Here is a 27,050-nt window from a genome sequence, read left to right on the forward strand (position 1 = left end):
CTTTTTGTAGCCAAATGTAAAAAGTTCAGTGTATCTGTAGTGTGCCAGCAGTAGTGTAGACATTTGTTTCGGACCACAAATCACATTCTGGAGGAAAACACAAATGGGTACTAAATTGGAGTATGCAATATTAGCATCATTTGCTTTCACATAAATATGCAAAAGTTTGAGAGAATTATGTAAAATCATGCATGCAGAGCCTGTTTCACAAAGAGCCTCTTCTGCACTTGTGGCAGATGTCCTGCAGTTGAAGGGGGGTCTTCTCATTTGCAAGGATTCCTCCTGAGTGCGAAGCCTCCCCCACAACTGCTGGCCGATGCCATGAGTGCGTAGGTCCTTTGTGACTCAGGCTCTATATTGTATGACTAATTCTGCATGTTCGCATTGTTCTCGAGTGTTCACAATAAAATATTTCTCCAAACAGTGCATAATTATGGAACGTGGCATGATGGCATAATTCTGGGAATTTTGCATGACAAGCATTATGCAAAGTTCCCAAAATTACACTAATTGTGTAATTTGGATTTAGTTTTGGCCTAGTACTAAATAGAATTTAAGAGTAAAATCACATTTATCAGTAAAATCACATGTTGGTGCACAATCACACTAGATGCAGCATCAACAGGTGTGCAGGAAACGTTTAGCAGCACAAATCACAATTAAGAGTCAAATATTTTTAGATGCAAAATTACTTTTAGGTGCAGAATTGTAGTTAGGTGGAAATTAACCCTTTGTACAAATTCACCAAGCATGTGAAGGGCCTTTAAGTGCAAAAACACATTTAGGACCTAAAATTATGACCAGGTGTATAAACACAGTTAGGAGCAAAATTCATCCGTGGTGCAAAGTCAGAAGAAAAGGGTATCATGTTAGGTGCAAAATATCTCAATACAGAGAGGATATATGGCAGTAAGTGGCTACATTTGACAAAAAAGCCATGCATCAGTATGACATTGCATTCGTTTAACACCACATTGAGGTGCAAAATAGCTTGTAGTGCAATGATCAGCATGAGCGTGGAAATCATTTACGATAACAAATCACAGTTATGTGAAAAATCACTTTAGGTGGTAAATCATATTTTAGGTTCAAAATCACCTAGATTGCAGCATCAGCAATAGTGTGAAAACAATGTTTGGAACATAAACTGCTTTTCGAAGGAAAATACATATGGGTGAAAATTCCAGTGGTGCAATAAACCCTCTGGCAGACAGACAAAGTTTTCTTATGCCAAACCTGAAAAGGAACTTCATAACGTCCTTCTGAAATACTGCATAATTGTATTGTGATTTCTTTGGGGAAATGTTTGACACACACATTTAAAAAATGACAGTATTTAATGGAAATCCACTAATTAAAAAGCACCATAAACAGGATTTGGATAAAATCATTCATCATCTCATATTTATACAACCTGGCCCTACAGAGAAGACATGGAATCACTAATTAAAGGTTTAAATATGTAAGATATGGGCTCTTTGGCAAGCCATTTATTAGCACTATGCATAAAACAAAACGTTAATTTAATATTAGAACTGCAGATGATATCAGTGCAATTTCAAAAGACAGAAAATGATTGTTGACATTATTTGAGAAAATCAATAGCTTGAATCAAGGCTGTATTCTTGTCAATTTGCTTTGCTTTCCATAAGTATCAGAATTTCAAGTTATTATTATGACTTCAGCTAAAAGCCATTTTACCCATAAACTAAGAATTAATAAAAATTCTATTTAGTTTGGGTAAAGGAGAAGGCCATTTTAGGAAGGAACCAAATATGGATGGGGAAATGACATCCCCCTAGATATTGTGTCCTATCTGCTTTGCTGGATTTAGAACTCTGTACTCTTTTCCCCGCAGACAAGCTGTACACTGCCTGTACTCTCCATTTAAACGTGCTAGAATTCACTTATTTCTAATTGGCACATTTAACTTGCCTATAAGGCCCTAGCACATGTTGTAAAAAGTGCACCACCTGTTGTGCCATTCACTACGGGGGCGGAGGCTACTCTGTGAAGTCTGTCTACTGCAGTGTAAAATCTCTAATGCCACCTACCAATTCATCATATTTTGACAAGAGAACGCCTTCATTTTACATATTAATAACTCACCCATATGTAGCCTTTGCAGTCCACAGGCGGGGTACATGGTATGTACAAGTAGGACATTTAGTAATTTAAACTGAACATGTCCTAACAGTGACTAGCACCCAAAATCTATTTAAACTGTAATATGGCTCTGGCTGGCCAGGAGAAAAGAAGTGGAATTAAATATTAATTTCTGCTATCTGTGTATTACGATCAGTTAGAAAAATGTTTAAACCACTACTTTTACAATTTATTAAAAGCCAAACGTATTAGTGAAGTTGTATTTTAAACAAATAATAAGGAACAGTAACTTTTACACAGTTACCTTTTCAATGTCTGAGGGTTCTGGAGGCTAATCTACATTTTCTCGAAAGCAGTTGGCAACTACCATGAGTTATGATTCAGCTGTAATGTTGCAATAAAATTACATGTGCTAGTGATCTTCAGGGTGGTCTATTGTCAGGGGGTAGACCAGTATGTGTGATAGCGCTTTCCACAGGTCCAGATCATCCTGGAGTTTTTCATCAGTCCTAGTGAGTTTCATTTTTACTTCCTCTGCCGCTGTCCACTTTGCCACATCATGGGCCCATTTCTGTACCTCTGGAGTCCTCGAACCCAGCCAGCCTATGGTTACAGAGCTCTTTTATTGCAGAAGTATAAATAGCACAAACCTTCTCTTTATGGTATACTTTGTTTTTATGATATCTATACATAATAAGCATGCGCTTGGCTCTAGCCAAATTGTGAGCAACTTATGCGTCAGGTATCGTCGGCAACCTTTTTCAAAACTGCTACTTCATGGCAGTCCCATACCAGGTGATAGTTTGTGGCCTCTGAGTCCCCACACTTGGGACAGTAAATTACAGCGGTCTCAGATATTCAATGCAACATTGCTGGTGTCTTATATGTTCTATGTATATAGTTAAAGTGTAGAAATCTAAACTTAGTATTGTTGCACACTTTTTTAATTAACAATAATGTCTGCTTCCATTGTGTATCTGTGAAGCTCTGATTGCAGTCTGCCTCCATTATGTGCAAGCTTGCAGTGGGTGTTCATGTGTGTCCTCTCTAATAGCAGTGTACAGTCTGATGAAAAAGCCCCGGCCTCTGTCTGCCTGTACCAGCTGCACCATAGTGGGATTTTGCTGGGAGTGTCCTTGTATCACCCCACAATTTGTGCCTTGTGCTCTTTACAGTACAGTACTGTAAGTAGTGTCCAGCACCCACCATGTAATGTGCCCTCGCTAACTCTAAGGAGGACATTACATCTGTTTCCTATGTATCTGTATTGGGACAAAATATTGAGTTTTAAATATTGAGTTGGAAAAAAATCGGAAAAAACTAAAGTGATACGAAAATATTGTGATACAGAAATGTTGTAGTCAAGAATGTACATTTTTCAGGTAAGAAATATCATTTTCAAGAATATTGTTGTTGTTAATATCATTTTCAATAATATAGTAGTCATTTTGTAATCATCTTTGTGTTTTAGTTAATATATTAATTGTATGTGTTATTGTTTGTGTAATTGTTTATAATATTTTTAAATATCGTTTGTATTTTGAAGTAATTAGTTTAATCCCTTTACTGCTTGGCCTTTTCCCCCCTGTGCTAAGCCTGTTTTTGGCTATTTGGGGTAGTTCGCGCTTAGGCCCATGTACCATTTTGACCACATAAGGTATCCACGCCAAATTTGCGTCCTTTTTTTCCAACATCATGGGTATTCTAAAGGTACCCAGGGTTTGTGGATTCCCCTGGAGGGGATCCACAAATTAGCCAAAATACAGCTAAATGTTGTTTTTTTTGTGGTGCTGAAATCACCATCTTCCCAGCTTTCAGGGACAAGCAGACTTTTGTCAGAAAACCAAAATTCTTTACACAGTTTTGGCATTTTTCTGGGACATAGCCTATTTTTGCTATTGTATGTGCTTTCAAACTCCTTCCAGTTAATGGTGGAAATGGGTATGAAATCAATATTGGATCCTTTAAAGCTATACATTTTCGAAAAGTAGACAACATTCTGAATTCAGCAAGGGGTCCTTTGTGTAGATCCTTCAAGGATTCTTTATAGAAATTAACAGTTAAATATGGAATTTTTTTTAAATTAGTTTAAACAACTGCCATTTCTCTCAACGTTTTGACCTGTAACTCCTTCTAATTATGACAGCTGTTTGAAAGCAATATACCGTTACATCCGCTGGACCTTCCTGGTCTTGGGCATATATAGGACTTGTAGGTTCACCAAGAACCAGACGAACCCAGAGCCAATAACTAAGCAACATCTTGCAATGGTTTTTTATTATGTACAGGGTATATAGCAATTATTCGGGGAAAATGTATACATGGAAAAATTGGTATGAAAGACACCTATGTATTTCTGAAATGGGAACAACATAGAGAGTTTAGAAACAGTAGATATTTGCATATCTCCACAATTGGGAGTACACATACTGGCATGAGAATTATAGGTCATTTTTCAAAATGACTTCTTTTTTACACATTGACTTTCATTTGGAAGGCAGAAATGCATCGAAAGTCAATAGGTAATAACAGTTGCTCTACAATTCTGTGTTACCCTCAGTCTCCCGATAAAAATGGTACCTCACTTGTGAGGGTAGGCCTAGGGCCCATGACAGGAAATGGCTCAAAACACAACGTGGACACCACATTTTCGCAATCAAAAAAGACCCTTTTTTTGCAAAGTGCCTAGCTGTAGTTTTTGAACCCTAGCTCTGTCAGCACCTAGGGAAACCTAGCACACCTATACATTTCTGAAATCTAGACACCCAGGACAATCTAGGATGGGGTGACTTGACTGGCTCTCACCTGGTTCTGGTACCCAGAATCACTTGCAAACCTAAAAAATTATCCCAAAAACAAATTTTTATCACATTTCTGTGTTGGAAAGTTCTGGAATCTGCGTTGATCCACAAAATTCTACCCACTCCGCGTTCCCCAAAGTCTTCCGAGAAAAATGGATTCTCACTTGTGTGGGTAGGCCTAGTGCCTGTGACAGGAAACGGCCCAAAATACAATGTAGACACACCACATTTTCACAGTGAAAAATTACCTTTTTTTTGCAAAGTGCCTAGCTGTATTTTTTTAACCCTAGATCTGCCGGCACCTAGAGAAACCTAGCAAACCTATACATTTTTTTAAAACTAGACACCCAGGATATGGTGACTTGACTGGCTGTCACCAGGTTCTGTTACCCAGAATCCCTTGCAAACCTAAACAATTGTTAAAAAAACACATTTTCCTCAAATTTCTGTGGTGGAAAGTTCTGAAATCTGCGTGGATCCACAAAATTCCACCCACCCCGCATTCCCCAAAGTCTTCCAAGAAAAATGGTACCTCACTTGTGTGCGTAGGCCTAGTGCCCGCGACAGGAAATGGCGCAAAACGCAACGTGGACACACCACATTTTCACAGTGAAAAATTACCCTTTTTTTGCCAAGTGCCTACCTGTAGTTTTTGAAACCTAGCTCTGCTGGCACCTAGGGAAACCTAGGAAACCTATACATTTTTGAAAACTAGACACCTAGGGGAATCCTGGATGGGGTGTCTTGACTGGCTCTTCCCAGGTTCTGTCACCCAGAATCCCTTGCAAACCTAAACATATTTCAAAAATAACACATTTTCCTCACGTTTCTGTGGTGGAAAGTTCTAGAATCTGCGTGGATCCACAAAATTCCACCCACCCAGCGTTCCCCAAAGTCTTCCAACAAAAATGATACCTCACTTGTGTGGGTAGGCCTCGTGCACATGACAGGAAACGGCGCAAATAGCAACGTGGACACACCACATTTTCACAGTGAAAAATTACCCTTTTTTTGCAAAGTGCATAGCTGTAGTTTTTTAAACCTAAGTCAGCTGGCACCTAGGGAAACCTATCAAACCTATACATTTTTAAAAACTAGACACCCAGGGGAATCTAGGATAGGGTGATATGAATGGCTTGCACCAGGTTCTGTTACCCAAAAACCCCATGCAAACCTAAAATATTGACAAAAAACACATTTTCCTCACATTTCTGTGGTGGAATGTTCTGGAATCTGTGTGGATCCACAAATTTCCACCCACCCCACGTTCCCCAAAGTCTTCCAAGAAAAATGGCACCTCAATTGTGTGGGGAGGCCTAGTGCCCGCAACAGGAAACGGCACAAAATGCAACATGGACATGCCACATTTTCACAGTGAAAAATTACCCTTTTTTTGCAAAGCGCCTTGCTGTAGTTTTTGAACCCTAGCTCTGCCAGCACCAAGGGAAACCTGGCAAGCCTATCAATTTTTTTAAAAATAGACACCCAGGGAAATTCAGGATAGGGTGACTTGACTGGCTCTCACTAGGTTCTGTTACCCAGAATCCCTTGCAAACCTAAATAATTATAAACAAAAAACACATTTTCCTCACATTTCTGTGGTGGAAAGTTCCGAAATCTGCATGGATCCACAAACTTCTACCCACCCCGCGTTCCCCAAATTCTTCCAAGAAAAATGGTACCTCACGTGTGTGGGTAGGCCTAGTGTCCGCGATGGAAAACGTCCCAAAATGCAGCGTGGACACACCACATTTTCACAGTGAAAAATGACCCTTTTTTTGCAAAGCGCCTAGCTGTAGTTTTTGAACGCTAGCTCTGTCAGCACCTAGGGAAACCTAGCACACCTATACATTTCTGAAATCTAGACACCCAGGACAATCTAGGATGGGGTGACTTGACTGGCTCTCACCTGGTTCTGGTACCCAGAATCCCTTGCAAACCTAAACAATTATCCAAAAAACAAATTTTCATCACATTTCTGTGTTGGAAAGTTCTGGAATCTGCGTTGATCCACAAAATTCTACCCACTCCGCGTTCCCCAAAGTCTTCCGAGAAAAATTGATTCTCACTTGTGTGGGTAGGCCTAGTGCCTGTGACAGGAAACGGCCCAAAATACAATGTGGACACACCACATTTTCACAGTGAAAAATTACCCTTTTTTTGCAAAGTGCCTAGCTGTATTTTTTTAACCCTAGATCTGCCGGCACCTAGAGAAACCTAGCAAACCTATACATTTTTTTTAAACTAGACACCCAGGGAAATCCAGGATATGGTGACTTGACTGGCTGTCACCAGGTTCTGTAACCCAGAATCCCTTGCAAACCTAAACAATTGTTAAAAAAACACATTTTCCTCAAATTTCTGTGGTGGAAAGTTCTGAAATCTGCGTGGATCCACAAAATTCCACCCACCCCGCATTCCCCAAAGTCTTCCAAGAAAAATGGTACCTCACTTGTGTGCGTAGGCCTAGTGCCCGCAACAGGAAATGGCGCAAAACGCAACGTGGACACACCACATTTTCACAGTGAAAAATTACCCTTTTTTTGCCAAGTGCCTAGCTGTAGTTTTTGAAACCTAGCTCTGCCGGCACCTAGGGAAACCTAGGAAACCTATACATTTTTGAAAACTAGACACCTAGGGGAATCCTGGATGGGGTGACTTGACTGGCTCTTCCCAGGTTGTGTTACCCAGAATCCCTTGCAAACCTAAACATATTTCAAAAATAACACATTTTCCTCACGTTTCTGTGGTGGAAAGTTCTAGAATCTGCGTGGATCCACAAAATTCCACCCACCCAGCGTTCCCCAAAGTCTTCCAACAAAAATGGTACCTCACTTGTGTGGGTAGGCCTCGTGCCCATGACAGGAAATGGCGCAAAACGCAACGTGGACACACCACATCTTCACAGTGAAAAATTACCCTTTTTTTGCAAAGTGCCTAGCTGTAGTTTTTTAAACCTAGCTCAGCCGGCACCTAGGGAAACCTATCAAACCTATACATTTTTAAAAACTAGACACCCAGGGGAATCTAGGATGGGGTGATATGAATGGCTTGCACCAGGTTCTGTTACCCAAAAACCCCATGCAAACCTAAAATATTGTCAAAAAACACATTTTCCTCACATTTCTGTGGTGGAATGTTCTGGAATCTGTGTGGATCCACAAAATTCCACCCACCCCACGTTCCCCAAAGTCTTCCAAGAAAAATGGCACCTCACTTGTGTGGGTAGGCCTAGTGCCCGCTACAGGAAACGGCACAAAATGCAACAAGGACATGCCACATTTTCACAGTGAAAAATTACCCTTTTTTTCCAAAGTTCCTAGCTGTAGTTTTTTAACTCTAGCTCTGCCAGCACCTAGGGAAACCTAGCAAACCTATACATTTTTTAAAACACCCAGAGAAATTCAGAATGGGGTGACTTGACTGGCTCTCACCAGGTTCTGTTACCCATAATCCTTTGCAAACCTAAACATATTTCAAAAATAACACATTTTCCTCACGTTTCTGTGGTGGAAAGTTCTAGAATCTGCGTGGATCCATAAAATTCCACCCACCCAGCGTTCCCCAAAGTCTTCCAACAAAAATGGTACCTCACGTGTGTGGGTAGGCCTAGTGCCCATGACAGGAAATGGAGCAATACGCAACGTGGACACACCACATTTTCACAGTGAAAAATGAAAAATTGTTTTGCAAAGTGCCTAGCTGTAGTTTTTGAAACCTAGCTCAGCCGGCACCTAGGGAAACCTATCAAACCTATACATTTTTTAAAACTAGACACCCAGGGGAATCCAGGATGGGGTGACATGACTGGCTCTCACCAGGTTCTGTTACCCATAATCCCTTGCAAACCTAACAAATTGACATAAAAACAAATTTTCCTCTCATTTCTGTGGTGGAAAGTTCTGGAATCTGCGTGGATCCACAAAATTCCACCCACCCAGCGTTCCCCAAAGTATTCCAACAAAAATGGTACCTCACTTGTGTGGGTAGGCCTCGTGCCCATGACAGGAAACGGCGCAAAACGCAACGTGGACACACCACATTTTCACAGTGAAAAATTACCCTTTTTTTGCAAAGTGCCTAGCTGTAGTTTTTTAAACCTAGCTCAGCCGGCACCTAGGGAAACCTATCAAACCTATACATTTTTAAAAACTAGACACCCAGGGGAATCTAGGATGGGGTGATATGAATGGCTTGCACCAGGTTCTGTTACCCAAAAACCCCATGCAAACCTAAAATATTGTCAAAAAACACATTTTCCTCACATTTCTGTGGTGGAATGTTCTGGAATCTGTGTGGATCCACAAAATTCCACCCACCCCACGTTCCCCAAAGTCTTCCAAGAAAAATGGCACCTCACTTGTGTGGGTAGGCCTAGTGCATTGCACTAGGCCTCAGTATGACATTGCATTCGTTTAACACCACATTGAGGTGCAAAATAGCTTGTAGTGCAATGATCAGCATGAGCGTGGAAATCATTTACGATAACAAATCACAGTTATGTGAAAAATCACTTTAGGTGGTAAATCATATTTTAGGTTCAAAATCACCTAGATTGCAGCATCAGCAATAGTGTGAAAACAATGTTTGGAACATAAACTGCTTTTCGAAGGAAAATACATATGGGTGAAAATTCCAGTGGTGCAATAAACCCTCTGGCAGACAGACAAAGTTTTCTTATGCCAAACCTGAAAAGGAACTTCATAACGTCCTTCTGAAATACTGCATAATTGTATTGTGATTTCTTTGGGGAAATGTTTGACACACACATTTAAAAAATGACAGTATTTAATGGAAATCCACTAATTAAAAAGCACCATAAACAGGATTTGGATAAAATCATTCATCATCTCATATTTATACAACCTGGCCCTACAGAGAAGACATGGAATCACTAATTAAAGGTTTAAATATGTAAGATATGGGCTCTTTGGCAAGCCATTTATTAGCACTATGCATAAAACAAAACGTTAATTTAATATTAGAACTGCAGATGATATCAGTGCAATTTCAAAAGACAGAAAATGATTGTTGACATTATTTGAGAAAATCAATAGCTTGAATCAAGGCTGTATTCTTGTCAATTTGCTTTGCTTTCCATAAGTATCAGAATTTCAAGTTATTATTATGACTTCAGCTAAAAGCCATTTTACCCATAAACTAAGAATTAATAAAAATTCTATTTAGTTTGGGTAAAGGAGAAGGCCATTTTAGGAAGGAACCAAATATGGATGGGGAAATGACATCCCCCTAGATATTGTGTCCTATCTGCTTTGCTGGATTTAGAACTCTGTACTCTTTTCCCCGCAGACAAGCTGTACACTGCCTGTACTCTCCATTTAAACGTGCTAGAATTCACTTATTTCTAATTGGCACATTTAACTTGCCTATAAGGCCCTAGCACATGTTGTAAAAAGTGCACCACCTGTTGTGCCATTCACTACGGGGGCGGAGGCTACTCTGTGAAGTCTGTCTACTGCAGTGTAAAATCTCTAATGCCACCTACCAATTCATCATATTTTGACAAGAGAACGCCTTCATTTTACATATTAATAACTCACCCATATGTAGCCTTTGCAGTCCACAGGCGGGGTACATGGTATGTACAAGTAGGACATTTAGTAATTTAAACTGAACCTGTCCTAACAGTGACTAGCACCCAAAATCTATTTAAACTGTAATATGGCTCTGGCTGGCCAGGAGAAAAGAAGTGGAATTAAATATTAATTTCTGCTATCTGTGTATTACGATCAGTTAGAAAAATGTTTAAACCACTACTTTTACAATTTATTAAAAGCCAAACGTATTAGTGAAGTTGTATTTTAAACAAATAATAAGGAACAGTAACTTTTACACAGTTACCTTTTCAATGTCTGAGGGTTCTGGAGGCTAATCTACATTTTCTCGAAAGCAGTTGGCAACTACCATGAGTTATGATTCAGCTGTAATGTTGCAATAAAATTACATGTGCTAGTGATCTTCAGGGTGGTCTATTGTCAGGGGGTAGACCAGTATGTGTGATAGCGCTTTCCACAGGTCCAGATCATCCTGGAGTTTTTCATCAGTCCTAGTGAGTTTCATTTTTACTTCCTCTGCCGCTGTCCACTTTGCCACATCATGGGCCCATTTCTGTACCTCTGGAGTCCTCGAACCCAGCCAGCCTATGGTTACAGAGCTCTTTTATTGCAGAAGTATAAATAGCACAAACCTTCTCTTTATGGTATACTTTGTTTTTATGATATCTATACATAATAAGCATGCGCTTGGCTCTAGCCAAATTGTGAGCAACTTATGCGTCAGGTATCGTCGGCAACCTTTTTCAAAACTGCTACTTCATGGCAGTCCCATACCAGGTGATAGTTTGTGGCCTCTGAGTCCCCACACTTGGGACAGTAAATTACAGCGGTCTCAGATATTCAATGCAACATTGCTGGTGTCTTATATGTTCTATGTATATAGTTAAAGTGTAGAAATCTAAACTTAGTATTGTTGCACACTTTTTTAATTAACAATAATGTCTGCTTCCATTGTGTATCTGTGAAGCTCTGATTGCAGTCTGCCTCCATTATGTGCAAGCTTGCAGTGGGTGTTCATGTGTGTCCTCTCTAATAGCAGTGTACAGTCTGATGAAAAAGCCCCGGCCTCTGTCTGCCTGTACCAGCTGCACCATAGTGGGATTTTGCTGGGAGTGTCCTTGTATCACCCCACAATTTGTGCCTTGTGCTCTTTACAGTACAGTACTGTAAGTAGTGTCCAGCACCCACCATGTAATGTGCCCTCGCTAACTCTAAGGAGGACATTACATCTGTTTCCTATGTATCTGTATTGGGACAAAATATTGAGTTTTAAATATTGAGTAGGAAAAAAATCGGAAAAAACTAAAGTGATACGAAAATATTGTGATACAGAAATGTTGTAGTCAAGAATGTACATTTTTCAGGTAAGAAATATCATTTTCAAGAATATTGTTGTTGTTAATATCATTTTCAATAATATAGTAGTCATTTTGTAATCATCTTTGTGTTTTAGTTAATATATTAATTGTATGTGTTATTGTTTGTGTAATTGTATATAATATTTTTAAATATCGTTTGTATTTTGAAGTAATTAGTTTAATCCCTTTACTGCTTGGCCTTTTCCCCCCTGTGCTAAGCCTGTTTTTGGCTATTTGGGGTAGTTCGCGCTTAGGCCCATGTACCATTTTGACCACATAAGGTATCCACGCCAAATTTGCGTCCTTTTTTTCCAACATCATGGGTATTCTAAAGGTACCCAGGGTTTGTGGATTCCCCTGGAGGGGATCCACAAATTAGCCAAAATACAGCTAAATGTTGTTTTTTTTGTGGTGCTGAAATCACCATCTTCCCAGCTTTCAGGGACAAGCAGACTTTTGTCAGAAAACCAAAATTCTTTACACAGTTTTGGCATTTTTCTGGGACATAGCCTATTTTTGCTATTGTATGTGCTTTCAAACTCCTTCCAGTTAATGGTGGAAATGGGTATGAAATCAATATTGGATCCTTTAAAGCTATACATTTTCGAAAAGTAGACAACATTCTGAATTCAGCAAGGGGTCCTTTGTGTAGATCCTTCAAGGATTCTTTATAGAAATTAACAGTTAAATATGGAATTTTTTTTAAATTAGTTTAAACAACTGCCATTTCTCTCAACGTTTTGACCTGTAACTCCTTCTAATTATGACAGCTGTTTGAAAGCAATATACCGTTACATCCGCTGGACCTTCCTGGTCTTGGGCATATATAGGACTTGTAGGTTCACCAAGAACCAGACGAACCCAGAGCCAATAACTAAGCAACATCTTGCAATGGTTTTTTATTATGTACAGGGTATATAGCAATTATTCGGGGAAAATGTATACATGGAAAAATTGGTATGAAAGACACCTATGTATTTCTGAAATGGGAACAACATAGAGAGTTTAGAAACAGTAGATATTTGCATATCTCCACAATTGGGAGTACACATACTGGCATGAGAATTATAGGTCATTTTTCAAAATGACTTCTTTTTTACACATTGACTTTCATTTGGAAGGCAGAAATGCATCGAAAGTCAATAGGTAATAACAGTTGCTCTACAATTCTGTGTTACCCTCAGTCTCCCGATAAAAATGGTACCTCACTTGTGAGGGTAGGCCTAGGGCCCATGACAGGAAATGGCTCAAAACGCAACGTGGACACCACATTTTCGCAATCAAAAAAGACCCTTTTTTTGCAAAGTGCCTAGCTGTAGTTTTTTAACCCTAGCTCTGCCAGCACCAAGGGAAACCTGGCAAGCCTATACATTTTTTAAAAATAGACACCCAGGGAAATCCAGGATAAGGTGACTTGACTGGCTCTCACTAGGTTCTGTTACCCAGAATCCCTTGCAAACCTAAATAATTGTAAACAAAAAACACATTCACCTTACATTTCTGTGGTGGAAAGTTCCGAAATCTGCATGGATCCACAAACTTCTACCCACCCCGCGTTCCCCAAACTCTTCCGAGAAAAATGGTACCTCACGTGTGTGGGTAGGCCTAGTGTTCACGATGGAAAAGATCCCAAAATGCAACGTGGACACACCACATTTTCACAGTGAAAAATGACCCTTTTTTTGCAAAGCGCCTAGCTGTAGTTTTTGAACCCTAGCTCTGTCAGCACCTAGGGAAACCTAGCACACCTATACATTTCTGAAATCTAGACACCCAGGACAATCTAGGATGGGGTGACTTGACTGGCTCTCACCTGGTTCTGGTACCCAGAATCACTTGCAAACCTAAAAAATTATCCCAAAAACAAATTTTTATCACATTTCTGTGTTGGAAAGTTCTGGAATCTGCGTTGATCCACAAAATTCTACCCACTCCGCGTTCCCCAAGGTCTTCCGAGAAAAATGGATTCTCACTTGTGTGGGTAGGCCTAGTGCCTGTGACAGGAAACGGCCCAAAATACAATGTAGACACACCACATTTTCACAGTGAAAAATTACCTTTTTTTTGCAAAGTGCCTAGCTGTATTTTTTTAACCCTAGATCTGCCGGCACCTAGAGAAACCTAGCAAACCTATACATTTTTTTAAAACTAGACACCCAGGATATGGTGACTTGACTGGCTGTCACCAGGTTCTGTTACCCAGAATCCCTTGCAAACCTAAACTATTGTTAAAAAAACACATTTTCCTCAAATTTCTGTGGTGGAAAGTTCTGAAATCTGCGTGGATCCACAAAATTCCACCCACCCCGCATTCCCCAAAGTCTTCCAAGAAAAATGGTACCTCACTTGTGTGCGTAGGCCTAGTGCCCGCGACAGGAAATGGCGCAAAACGCAACGTGGACACACCACATTTTCACAGTGAAAAATTACCCTTTTTTTGCCAAGTGCCTAGCTGTAGTTTTTGAAACCTAGCTCTGCTGGCACCTAGGGAAACCTAGGAAACCTATACATTTTTGAAAACTAGACACCTAGGGGAATCCTGGATGGGGTGTCTTGACTGGCTCTTCCCAGGTTCTGTCACCCAGAATCCCTTGCAAACCTAAACATATTTCAAAAATAACACATTTTCCTCACGTTTCTGTGGTGGAAAGTTCTAGAATCTGCGTGGATCCACAAAATTCCACCCACCCAGCGTTCCCCAAAGTCTTCCAACAAAAATGATACCTCACTTGTGTGGGTAGGCCTCGTGCACATGACAGGAAACGGCGCAAATAGCAACGTGGACACACCACATTTTCACAGTGAAAAATTACCCTTTTTTTGCAAAGTGCCTAGCTGTAGTTTTTTAAACCTAAGTCAGCTGGCACCTAGGGAAACCTATCAAACCTATACATTTTTAAAAACTAGACACCCAGGGGAATCTAGGATAGGGTGATATGAATGGCTTGCACCAGGTTCTGTTACCCAAAAACCCCATGCAAACCTAAAATATTGACAAAAAACACATTTTCCTCACATTTCTGTGGTGGAATGTTCTGGAATCTGTGTGGATCCACAAATTTCCACCCACCCCACGTTCCCCAAAGTCTTCCAAGAAAAATGGCACCTCAATTGTGTGGGGAGGCCTAGTGCCCGCAACAGGAAACGGCACAAAATGCAACATGGACATGCCACATTTTCACAGTGAAAAATTACCCTTTTTTTGCAAAGCGCCTTGCTGTAGTTTTTGAACCCTAGCTCTGCCAGCACCAAGGGAAACCTGGCAAGCCTATCAATTTTTTTAAAAATAGACACCCAGGGAAATTCAGGATAGGGTGACTTGACTGGCTCTCACTAGGTTCTGTTACCCAGAATCCCTTGCAAACCTAAATAATTATAAACAAAAAACACATTTTCCTCACATTTCTGTGGTGGAAAGTTCCGAAATCTGCATGGATCCACAAACTTCTACCCACCCCGCGTTCCCCAAATTCTTCCAAGAAAAATGGTACCTCACGTGTGTGGGTAGGCCTAGTGTCCGCGATGGAAAACGTCCCAAAATGCAGCGTGGACACACCACATTTTCACAGTGAAAAATGACCCTTTTTTTGCAAAGCGCCTAGCTGTAGTTTTTGAACGCTAGCTCTGTCAGCACCTAGGGAAACCTAGCACACCTATACATTTCTGAAATCTAGACACCCAGGACAATCTAGGATGGGGTGACTTGACTGGCTCTCACCTGGTTCTGGTACCCAGAATCCCTTGCAAACCTAAACAATTATCCAAAAAACAAATTTTCATCACTTTTCTGTGTTGGAAAGTTCTGGAATCTGCGTTGATCCACAAAATTCTACCCACTCCGCGTTCCCCAAAGTCTTCCGAGAAAAATGGATTCTCACTTGTGTGGGTAGGCCTAGTGCCTGTGACAGGAAACGGCCCAAAATACAATGTGGACACACCACATTTTCACAGTGAAAAATTACCCTTTTTTTGCAAAGTGCCTAGCTGTATTTTTTTAACCCTAGATCTGCCGGCACCTAGAGAAACCTAGCAAACCTATACATTTTTTTTAAACTAGACACCCAGGGAAATCCAGGATATGGTGACTTGACTGGCTGTCACCAGGTTCTGTAACCCAGAATCCCTTGCAAACCTAAACAATTGTTAAAAAAACACATTTTCCTCAAATTTCTGTGGTGGAAAGTTCTGAAATCTGCGTGGATCCACAAAATTCCACCCACCCCGCATTCCCCAAAGTCTTCCAAGAAAAATGGTACCTCACTTGTGTGCGTAGGCCTAGTGCCCGCAACAGGAAATGGCGCAAAACGCAACGTGGACACACCACATTTTCACAGTGAAAAATTACCCTTTTTTTGCCAAGTGCCTAGCTGTAGTTTTTGAAACCTAGCTCTGCCGGCACCTAGGGAAACCTAGGAAACCTATACATTTTTGAAAACTAGACACCTAGGGGAATCCTGGATGGGGTGACTTGACTGGCTCTTCCCAGGTTGTGTTACCCAGAATCCCTTGCAAACCTAAACATATTTCAAAAATAACACATTTTCCTCACGTTTCTGTGGTGGAAAGTTCTAGAATCTGCGTGGATCCACAAAATTCCACCCACCCAGCGTTCCCCAAAGTCTTCCAACAAAAATGGTACCTCACTTGTGTGGGTAGGCCTCGTGCCCATGACAGGAAATGGCGCAAAACGCAACGTGGACACACCACATCTTCACAGTGAAAAATTACCCTTTTTTTGCAAAGTGCCTAGCTGTAGTTTTTTAAACCTAGCTCAGCCGGCACCTAGGGAAACCTATCAAACCTATACATTTTTAAAAACTAGACACCCAGGGGAATCTAGGATGGGGTGATATGAATGGCTTGCACCAGGTTCTGTTACCCAAAAACCCCATGCAAACCTAAAATATTGTCAAAAAACACATTTTCCTCACATTTCTGTGGTGGAATGTTCTGGAATCTGTGTGGATCCACAAAATTCCACCCACCCCACGTTCCCCAAAGTCTTCCAAGAAAAATGGCACCTCACTTGTGTGGGTAGGCCTAGTGCCCGCTACAGGAAACGGCACAAAATGCAACAAGGACATGCCACATTTTCACAGTGAAAAATTACCCTTTTTTTCCAAAGTTCCTAGCTGTAGTTTTTTAACTCTAGCTCTGCCAGCACCTAGGGAAACCTAGCAAACCTATACGTTTTTTAAAACACCCAGAGAAATTCAGAATGGGGTGACTTGACTGGCTCTCACCAGGTTCTGTTACCCATAATCCTTTGCAAACCTAAACATATTTCAAAAATAACACATTTTCCTCACGTTTCTGTGGTGGAAAGTTCTAGAATCTGCGTGGATCCATAAAATTCCACCCACCCAGCGTTCCCCAAAGTCTTCCAACAAAAATGGTACCTCACGTGTGTGGGTAGGCCTAGTGCCCATGACAGGAAATGGAGCAATACGCAACGTGGACACACCACATTTTCACAGTGAAAAATGAAAAATTGTTTTGCAAAGTGCCTAGCTGTAGTTTTTGAAACCTAGCTCAGCCGGCACCTAGGGAAACCTATCAAACCTATACATTTTTTAAAACTAGACACCCAGGGGAATCCAGGATGGGGTGACATGACTGGCTCTCACCAGGTTCTGTTACCCATAATCCCTTGCAAACCTAACAAATTGACATAAAAACAAATTTTCCTCTCATTTCTGTGGTGGAAAGTTCTGGAATCTGCGTGGATCCACAAAATTCCACCCACCCAGCGTTCCCCAAAGTCTTCCAACAAAAATGGTACCTCACTTGTGTGGGTAGGCCTCGTGCCCATGACAGGAAACGGCGCAAAACGCAACGTGGACACACCACATTTTCACAGTGAAAAATTACCCTTTTTTTGCAAAGTGCCTAGCTGTAGTTTTTTAAACCTAGCTCAGCCGGCACCTAGGGAAACCTATCAAACCTATACATTTTTAAAAACTAGACACCCAGGGGAATCTAGGATGGGGTGATATGAATGGCTTGCACCAGGTTCTGTTACCCAAAAACCCCATGCAAACCTAAAATATTGTCAAAAAACACATTTTCCTCACATTTCTGTGGTGGAATGTTCTGGAATCTGTGTGGATCCACAAAATTCCACCCACCCCACGTTCCCCAAAGTCTTCCAAGAAAAATGGCACCTCACTTGTGTGGGTAGGCCTAGTGCCCGCGACAGGAAACGGCACAAAATGCAACATGGACACACCACATTTTCACAGTGAAAAATTAAAAATTGTTTTGCAAAGTGCCTAGCTGTAGTTTTTTAAACCTAGCTCAGCCGGCACCTAGGGAAACCTATCAAACCTATACATTTTTAAAAACTAGACACCCAGGGGAATCCAGGATGGGGTGACATGACTGACTCTCACCAGGTTCTGTTACCCATAATCCCTTGCAAACCTAACAAATTGACATAAAAACAAATTTTCCTCTCATTTCTGTGGTGGAAAGTACTGGAATCTGCGTGGATCCACAAAATTCCACCCACCCCGCGTTTCCCCAAGTCGTCCAAGAAAAATGGTACCTTACTTGTGTGGGTAGGCCTAGTGCCCGTGACAGGAAAAGGCGCAAAACGCAACATGGACACACCACATTTTCACAGTGAAAAATCACCCTTTAATTGCAATGTGCCAAGCAGCAGTTTTTTAACCCTAGCTCTGCCAGCACCTAGGGAAATCTAGCAAACCAATACATTTTTGAAAACTAGACACCCAGGGACATCCAGGTTGGGGTGACTTGAATGGCTCTCACCTGTTTCTGTTACCTAGAATACCTTGCAAACCTTAAAAATTGTAAAAAAAAACACATTTTCCTCACATTTCTGCGGTAGAAAATTCTGGAATCTGTATGGATCTACAAGATTCCACCCACCCCGCGTTCCCCAAAGTGTTTCAGGAAAAATGGCACCTTACTTGTGTGGGTAGGCCTAGTGCTATCGAGGCGACATCAAAATGACCTATCACAAACCAACCTGGTCCCATGAGTTTTTGTCCCAGGGCTCGGCTGCCATCTAGAGAAACCTACTGTACCGACACATTTCTGGAAACTAGACACCTGGGGGAGTCCAGCGAGGTATGGCTTGCGTTGGTCCCCCAACATTCTCCTACCCAGAATCCGCTGCAAACCTCAAATTTAACTTTTTTCTCAAATTTCTTTGTGGGAAAGTTCTGGAATCTGCATGGATCCACAAATTTCCTCCCACCCAGCATTCCCCCAGGTCTCCCGATAAAAATGGTACCTCACTTGTGTGGGTAGGCATAGTGGCTGCAACAGGAAATGGCCCAAATCGTACTATGGAGACATCAAAATTACGTATAACAAAACTACCTAGTTTTCGGGGGCACCTGGGGTCTTGGCCCTGGGCTCGGTGGCCATTTTGGGAAGCTACCAAACCCAAACATTTCTGAAAACTAGACACCCTGAGGAGTCCAATGAGGTGTGGCTTGCGTGGAACCCCTAACGTTTTCCTACTCAGAATGCCCTGCAAACCAGAAATTTTGCATGACATTAATACTCAATTGGAGTAAACACAACAAAAATGTCTTTCTTACCAAAAAAATGCAACTAGGCAAAACTGCAGATCAACCACTGCCGAAACCGCAAACAAGAATCAAAAGCTTTGCACTAGAATAAAAAGGAAAAAAAACACATTACAATAACATCTGCAAATAATGCACTAGTCCACACACTATCCACCAGCCAAGCAAAGGTAGTAGGTGGGCCTAAAAGCATAAGGTCGATCTGCCCCCTGGGGGGAGCAGAAACAGCCAAAAATGTACCATCATAAAGGGGGAGTGACCCTTGCCCAAGGGGTACTCCCCAACATCAACATTTAAAAACCCCCGGTGTCTAGTGGCTTCTGCCCCCCAGGGGACAGATAGGCCTGAAAACATGGTTGATCTGCCACCAAAGGGGGCAGAAACAACCATAATATTAACCCCATAAAGGGGAGCAAACCTTGTCCAAGGGGCCACTCCCAACAACACTAAAACAAACCCTGGTGACCATGTGGGCATGCAATAAAATTAATTGTTTATTTTGGTCGATCTGTCCATCCAGGGGATCAAAAACGGGCCAAATAAATGCTTCCCAAAGGGGAACGACCCTTGCCGAAGGGGCCACTCCCCAAAAACCTATAGTTCCCCAAAAGGGAGCGACCCTTGCCCAAGGGGCCGCTCTCAAACAACACTAAAACAATCCCAGGTGTCAAATGGCTTCCCCCCAGATTGGCCTAGACTCACAAGGGCGATCTGACCAGAAGGGGCGTAGAAACAGCCAAAATAAATTATCCTCAAAGGAGAGCGACCCTTGATGAAGGGGCCGCTCCCCAAAAACATATTGCTCCCCCAAAGGGAGCGACCCTTGCCCAAGGGACTGCTCCCCAACACACAAAGGGCATTTAAAAAAAGTCCCTGGTGGCCCAGTGGGCACACACATCATTTTTTTTTTTAAATTACCCGATATGACCCCCAAAGGTCGCAGAACCAACTACACACATTGTCCCCCCAAGGGGAGCGACCCTTGCCCGAGGGGGCGCTCCCCAACACAAAAAGGGCATAAAAAAAAGTCCCTTGTGGCCCAGTGGGCACATACATAATTATTTTATTTTTTTAATTTATGCATCTGCTTCCCCCAAGGGGGGCAGAACCAACTAAACACATTGGTCCCCCAAGGGGAGTGACCCTTGCCCAAAGGGCCGTTCCCGAAACAAATTGGGCATTAAAAAAAAATGCCATTCCTGCTGCACGATCGCGCCTAGGCGCGATCGTGCAACAGGAATGCTTTTTTAAAAGACATCGGAGGAAAGGAAAACCCTTCCTTTCCTCTGATGCCTTTTAAAATGTACCCCCCACCCTCCCCGAGGAGAAACTCACCTCCTCTTCCCTGGATGCACTGGAAGCAAATGGCTTCCAGTGCATCCGGTATCCTCTAATGACGCCAGCATGCCTCGCGTGCTGATGGCCTTAGATGACGTGGAGGGAGGGGGCGGGGGCAAGGGAAGGGCTTCCCCTCTTTTCCCCTCTCTTCCCAAGGGCGACCCATGGGGGGAGCGCCAGTGCTTCCCCCGTGGGTGAGTGCTTGGACGGCCGGGAGCCGTCCCACGCACACGCCCACCGTGACATCGGACAACGCATGGAAAGGGTTAAGTAACATATTGTCATAGCAGATTGCTAGGCTTGTAGGGGTGTAGGGTGGGTAGGTAATTAAGTATAAATGTTGAATAAGTCATTATTCATTTACTATAGTTATTTAATTAATTAATAATGATGTTACTTGAGGAATAATTACAATTTTCAGTTATATATTTTGTGCTGGCTGCTGGGTTTGCAGGAGTATAGGGTGAGAAGTTAATTCAGTAATGATTAATTGTACATTTTTTATTGAATATTCAATTGATGATTAAATATGTAAATTGTGTAATATATAATTTTTAAGTTATATATAGGTGCTATCTGCCAGTTTGTAGGTGTAGAGTTGCACAGAAGGGAGTGGGAACAGTATATTTAACTGCTCCGAGGTCCAACTCTTTCCCTGCTGTTGGACAGACTCCAGTGGGAATAGTAAATTTTACCCCTCCAAAATCCAACACTTTCCCTTCTATTGCACAGACTTGAGTGAGAACAGTAAATGTTACACTATCTGAGTTCAACATTTTCCACACTGTTGTAAAGACTGGAGCGGGAATAGTAAATGTAACCCCTCTGAAGTCCAATGCGTTCCCTACTATGGAACCCACTGGAGTGGGAATAGTAAAAGTTACCCCTCTGGAGTCCAACACTTTTGCTACTGTTGCACAGACTGGAGTGGGGACAGTAAATTGAACCCCACTGAAGTTCAGCTCTTTCCGTATTGTTGCACAGACTTGAATGTGAATAGTAAATTTGACCTTTTTATAGCCCAGTGCTTTCCCTATTGTTGCACAGACAAGAGTGAGAATAGTATATTTACCTGCTCCGAAGTCCAACACTTTCCCTACTATTGCACAGATGCAGTAACGTTTACCCCTCTGAAGACCAATGTTTTCCCTACTTTTGCACCGACTAGAGTGGACTAGTAAATTGTACTTCTCCAAAGTCCAGAACTTTCTTTACTGTTGCACAGACTGGAGTAAGAATATTAAATGATACACCTCCAGAGTTCAACACTTTCTGTACTGTTGGAAAGAATGGACTGGGGTTAGTAAATCTAACCCCTCTGAAGCCTAATGCTTTCCCTACTGTTGAACACATTGGAGTGGGCATTGTAAATGTAGCCCTCCAAAGTTCAACGCTCTCCCTACTGTTGGGCACACTGGAGTGGGAATGGTAAATGTTATCCAACTACTGTTACGCACATTCGAGTAGGAATAGTAAATTTTACTCCTCTGAAGTCCAATGATTTCTCTACTTTTGCACAGACTGGAGTCGGGATATATATATCATCATCAAAATACTTTATTTGGTATTTTCCACCAAAAAAATATATGACAAATAAACACCTAAATATACAAACCACAAAGTTCAAAGTTAAATAATAAAATCGTATAAGAACTTTACATCCAATATCATCACAAATTACAGGCTCAGAACAGTTAAAGCATTTAAAAAGTGGAAACTTAAAAAAAGAGCTCCATGTTGTCCAAACTTTAGGAAATAAGATTTAAGGCCAGCACTTTAGATCTAATGCACCAACTCCAGTGTTAATAGTTGGACACTGTGCAAACATTTGCCTGGCTGGACTTGGTGTGCAGCAGCCTAAGAACATCCAGGTGCTGTCTGCATCGCAACTGATTGCATATAGGGATAATCCAAGAATTTCTAGGGCGCACAAGATAACAAAGTGCGCAAGGGATTCCTCTGCCTGCTGGCATGATGGACATGAAGTGCTCACAGCACCAACTGGGCTCCATTTCACTTGGAGTGGCTATAATGGCAGACCACCATATCAAAATTTAAGATGTATGCTCCTAGCAGCTATCGGAGTCATGATCTAAGAAATGCTCAAAGGCCATATCAATCTTAAAAGCCAAAAATGTATCAGCAAGAGACCCCTCTAGGACATGCCTAAGTTCTTCAGCCTACATATACTCCCAAAAAGCTTTCTTTAAGGATGCCTTTGGAAGGTGCTTCGGGAAAGGATTGGAGGACCAGAATTTGCCTAGGTCAATCTTGTGTAGCATATTTTTAATAAAGAGAAACCATTTGATGTTACCAGCTCTGTCCTAGGTAGCTACGTCCTCAAAGGAATGGTAGTAATCCTCAAGGGCTATTGAATACATAAGCCTGCACCAAAACAGGAGTGGTCTGTGTTGAGCTTTATAACAGATCGGCTTAAGGCCCAGATCACATTTGAGTGCAATCAGCATTGTATTTTTCGGGAGATGTGTGAGGGCTCTAATAAAAATGGTCTTGGCCACCCCAGCAGAGCAAGATCAACATCGCCACACACTTCCGCCTCCTACAATGCACTGCCCTCAGCCTTTGCCCTATACACTTTCAAAGTGGGGTATATCTGTTTTGCTCGAGAGGCCCAATACAATTTAAGTATGGCTCCTGCATGCTGGATGAGATTCAGACTGCTTCTCTCAACCTGAGGCACCCGCGACATTGATTTAGTGAAGTTGATCCCCAAGTAAGTAAACTTCCTGACCGTTTCTAAAGTATACATAAATATATATATATTAACCGGAAAAACCAAAGGTTACAGGGGCATTATAGTTACGCTCAATTTTCACTAGACCAACACCATAGAAATTCAACAGTTATAGTTACCTGAGCTAATTATAACTTATGCCCTTGCAATGCACTGTTTATGACCTCACATATTACATCACTCATGAAATGGTCAGTGACATCACTGATGACATCTCTGATGGCAGCTCAAATGATATCACTGATGGCATCATCCAGTGAGGGTTTGTGTTTTGTATAAGTTTCTGACACTTAAAGATACATACTGAGCTATTACAAAGTTACATTACTATACCTTGTGTACTACTAATGAGTGACACTTCCTCTGACATATTATGTGAGTGGTCGTGTGACTGTGTGCTTTGATTTTGAGTGGCTGTCTGAGTGGCTATATGGGTGTGTGAGTGGGTGTGTAAGTAGTTGTGTGGATGTGTGAATAGGTGTATGAGTGATTGTGTGGGGGTGTGAGTGGGAGGTGTTTGGTTCTGTTGGTCTGTAAGTGGGTGTGTGAGTGGTTGTATGGGTGAGTGAATGGCTGTGTGAGTGGCTGTATGTGTGGGTGAGTGGGTGTGTGAATGGCTGTATAGTTGACTGAGTAACTGTGTGACTGACCGTTTGAGTGAGAGACTGGATGTGTAAGTGGCTGTGTGGCTGAGTGGGTGGCTGTTAGTGAATGAATGAATGAATGAATGAATGAATGAAAATAAATTTATATCGCGCAGAACTCAGCCCAGTGGGCATCAAGGCGCCTAGTGTGTGTGAGTGGCTGTATTTGAGAGTGAGTATCTGTGTGAGTGGTTTTATGGATGAGTGAGCAGGTACATGAGTGCTGTATGGATGTGTGAATAGGTTTATACGTGGGTGTGTGGGTGTGCGAGTAGTTGTACCAGTAAGTGAGTGGCTGTGTTGAGGGGCTGTATGAGTGAGTGGGTGTGTGAGTGGCTGTATAGATTAATAAGTGGGTGTCTGAGTAACTGCATTGGTGAGTGTAGGACTGTGTGAGTGGCTGTATGGGCCAGTGAGTAGTTGTGTGAGCAGCTGTATGAGTGAGTTAGTGCTTGTGTAAGTGGCTGTATAAGATAGTGAGTGGGTGTGTGAGTGACTCTATGGATAAGTAAGTGGGTATGTGAGTGGTTGGGTGGGTCTGTGCATGGGTATGTGAGTGGTTGTTTGGGTATGTAAGTGGGGTATGTGAGTGGTTCTGTCATCAGTGATGTCACTGACTGAGTTGGGAGATGGTGGTTCCCAGGGCTCACAGAGCCTCAGGAGGGAGACTTTATGAACCCCCTCCTTTCTTTAGAAAATACCCCTGGGATCTGGCCCAACCAAGGTCCCTTTACAAAACAAGCACTGGACTCTGCGATTGTTTTAAAAAAATATTTTTCTGCACATTCGCAAATTGCATTCATTTGCGCCAACATTTTTATTTAAAAAAAAAAAAACAAGCTTTTTGCCCTGTTGGGTTCCTCTGACTTGGGGGTTAGGGTATTATTCCTTTTCTTGTTTTTCGTGTTATTTTTTTCAGCCCAGTCCCAAGATGGCTGCCAACACTTCCTGGTTGAAGTTTTGGCAGCCAAGAAGAGCTCTGCAATGCTCTGCACAAGCTTGTCATTGTTCACAAAGACTTCACGTTCGTAGATATACACATTTGAACTTCCTTTAATATCTTGAAAACTACTGAACAGATTTACACCAAAAAACTAAAAGCACAATGTGTGGACCAAAAGCTAGCCTTCTGCCAAATGTTGTGTAATCCTGCCCAGCAGTTTGGGCTGCAGGCGTGTCTAAAGAGTCTATGGGAATTAACATGAGAGGTCATGGTCCTAACTATAACTACCTACTTGCGATAAACAGATAGATAGATAGATAGATAGATAGATAGATAGATAGATAGATAGATAGATAGATAGATAGATAGATAGATAGATAGATAGATAGATAGATAGATAGATAGATAGATAGATAGATAGATAGATAGATAGATAGATAGATAGATAGATAGATAGATAGATAGATAGATAGATAGATATTTAATATATATGCTTTTTATAGTAGTAAATTGAAAAAACACAAAAAATTAATATAATGTAAAATATATATTTTTAATAATGCAGTAATATTAGATATATGTATACATGAACATGCACACACATATATATGTATGTGTGTATGTGTATATACATGTATATTTTTATATAGTATTAAATATTACCTAACTGTGTTTAATTTACATTATATTACTGCTATTTATTAAAATATTTAAGATTTACTAGTTTAAATTAAACATATGTATATATTTATATATATTTTTTTAAAACAATATTTTTGAATGTTGTTAACGATATTAGTGTTAAACAATATATATATATTTTGTTTTTTACTTACCATCATTAGTTTAAGGAACTGTTATTTTTGTATCAATATTTTTGACACAATATTTCTGCATCACGATATCAATATTATGTCAGGCAACCTCCTCCACATCTGCAAATCTGCTCCATATGGAGTGTGTTTGCCCCATTGTCTGCAATATCTGCTCCTGAGTCATGGCATATCTTGTATTATGTATGAAACTCTTGCAAGTTTATCAAAACGCACTGTCTGAGCTTACGCCGGTACAGATGACTTAGCAGGTAAGTTCCTGGGATCTAAGTGACCCTGTAATAGGGCACCTTCCATGCCAGTATCTACTCAGAACCAACCATCCACAAATTGTAAGTGTTCTGCTAGGTAGTAAGCTTGGAAATCAGGCCTCCCTCTTCATATGAACAGGTGAGTGTGCCCATCTTTACTCTCGTCTCTTCCTTCCCCATATCAGCATGTTTACTAAAGAACACAGGCGCTTGATATATCTTGCGGGTTTCTTGTACAGACTACATTGGAAGAGATATAGACATCTCTGTAATACCATCATCTTGGATCTCACTATTCATCCAGCAATCGATAAGGGCAGAGAGGTCCAGAAGTCTATAAATCCCTCGACTCCTCTTAATAATCTATTAGTGTTCAGGGCATGCCAGTCCAGCTCTGAGGAGATTACCATGACTCCCAGATAATGAAAGGCCTCTGTTTGCCATGGTATCTCCAGCCTATGCAATAGCACACACAGCACCTTCGATAAACCTGTGATAGGGTACTTGTTGATTTCTGCTTATTGACTCTCAAGCCAGACTGCAGCCCAAAGCTGTGGAGGATGTCCAGGTGGCTTGGGATTGCAACTTCTGGTTTCTTCAAATAAAGGAGCATGTTGTCCACGTATAGCAATACCAAATGTTCCCTTCCTTCTACAGGTATAGACCAGTTAGATAGAGAAGACCTGAGCTGGCAGGCAACTTTGAGGGTTCAGGCTGACAAGGCTTGTGATTATTCCTTATATTGAAACCATGAATAACATGTACAAATATTAACAATACATGATGATACTATGCAGGAGGGGACTTTCTATGAGGTCTTATTGGATAGACCTTTTAAGAAGAGCTTAGTGGTGGTGAGGTTGAAGAGAGTGGGGAATGGCCA

The sequence above is a fragment of the Triturus cristatus genome, chromosome 10 (genome assembly GCF_964204655.1).
Source record: "Triturus cristatus chromosome 10, aTriCri1.1, whole genome shotgun sequence".
Taxonomy (NCBI): domain Eukaryota; kingdom Metazoa; phylum Chordata; class Amphibia; order Caudata; family Salamandridae; genus Triturus; species Triturus cristatus.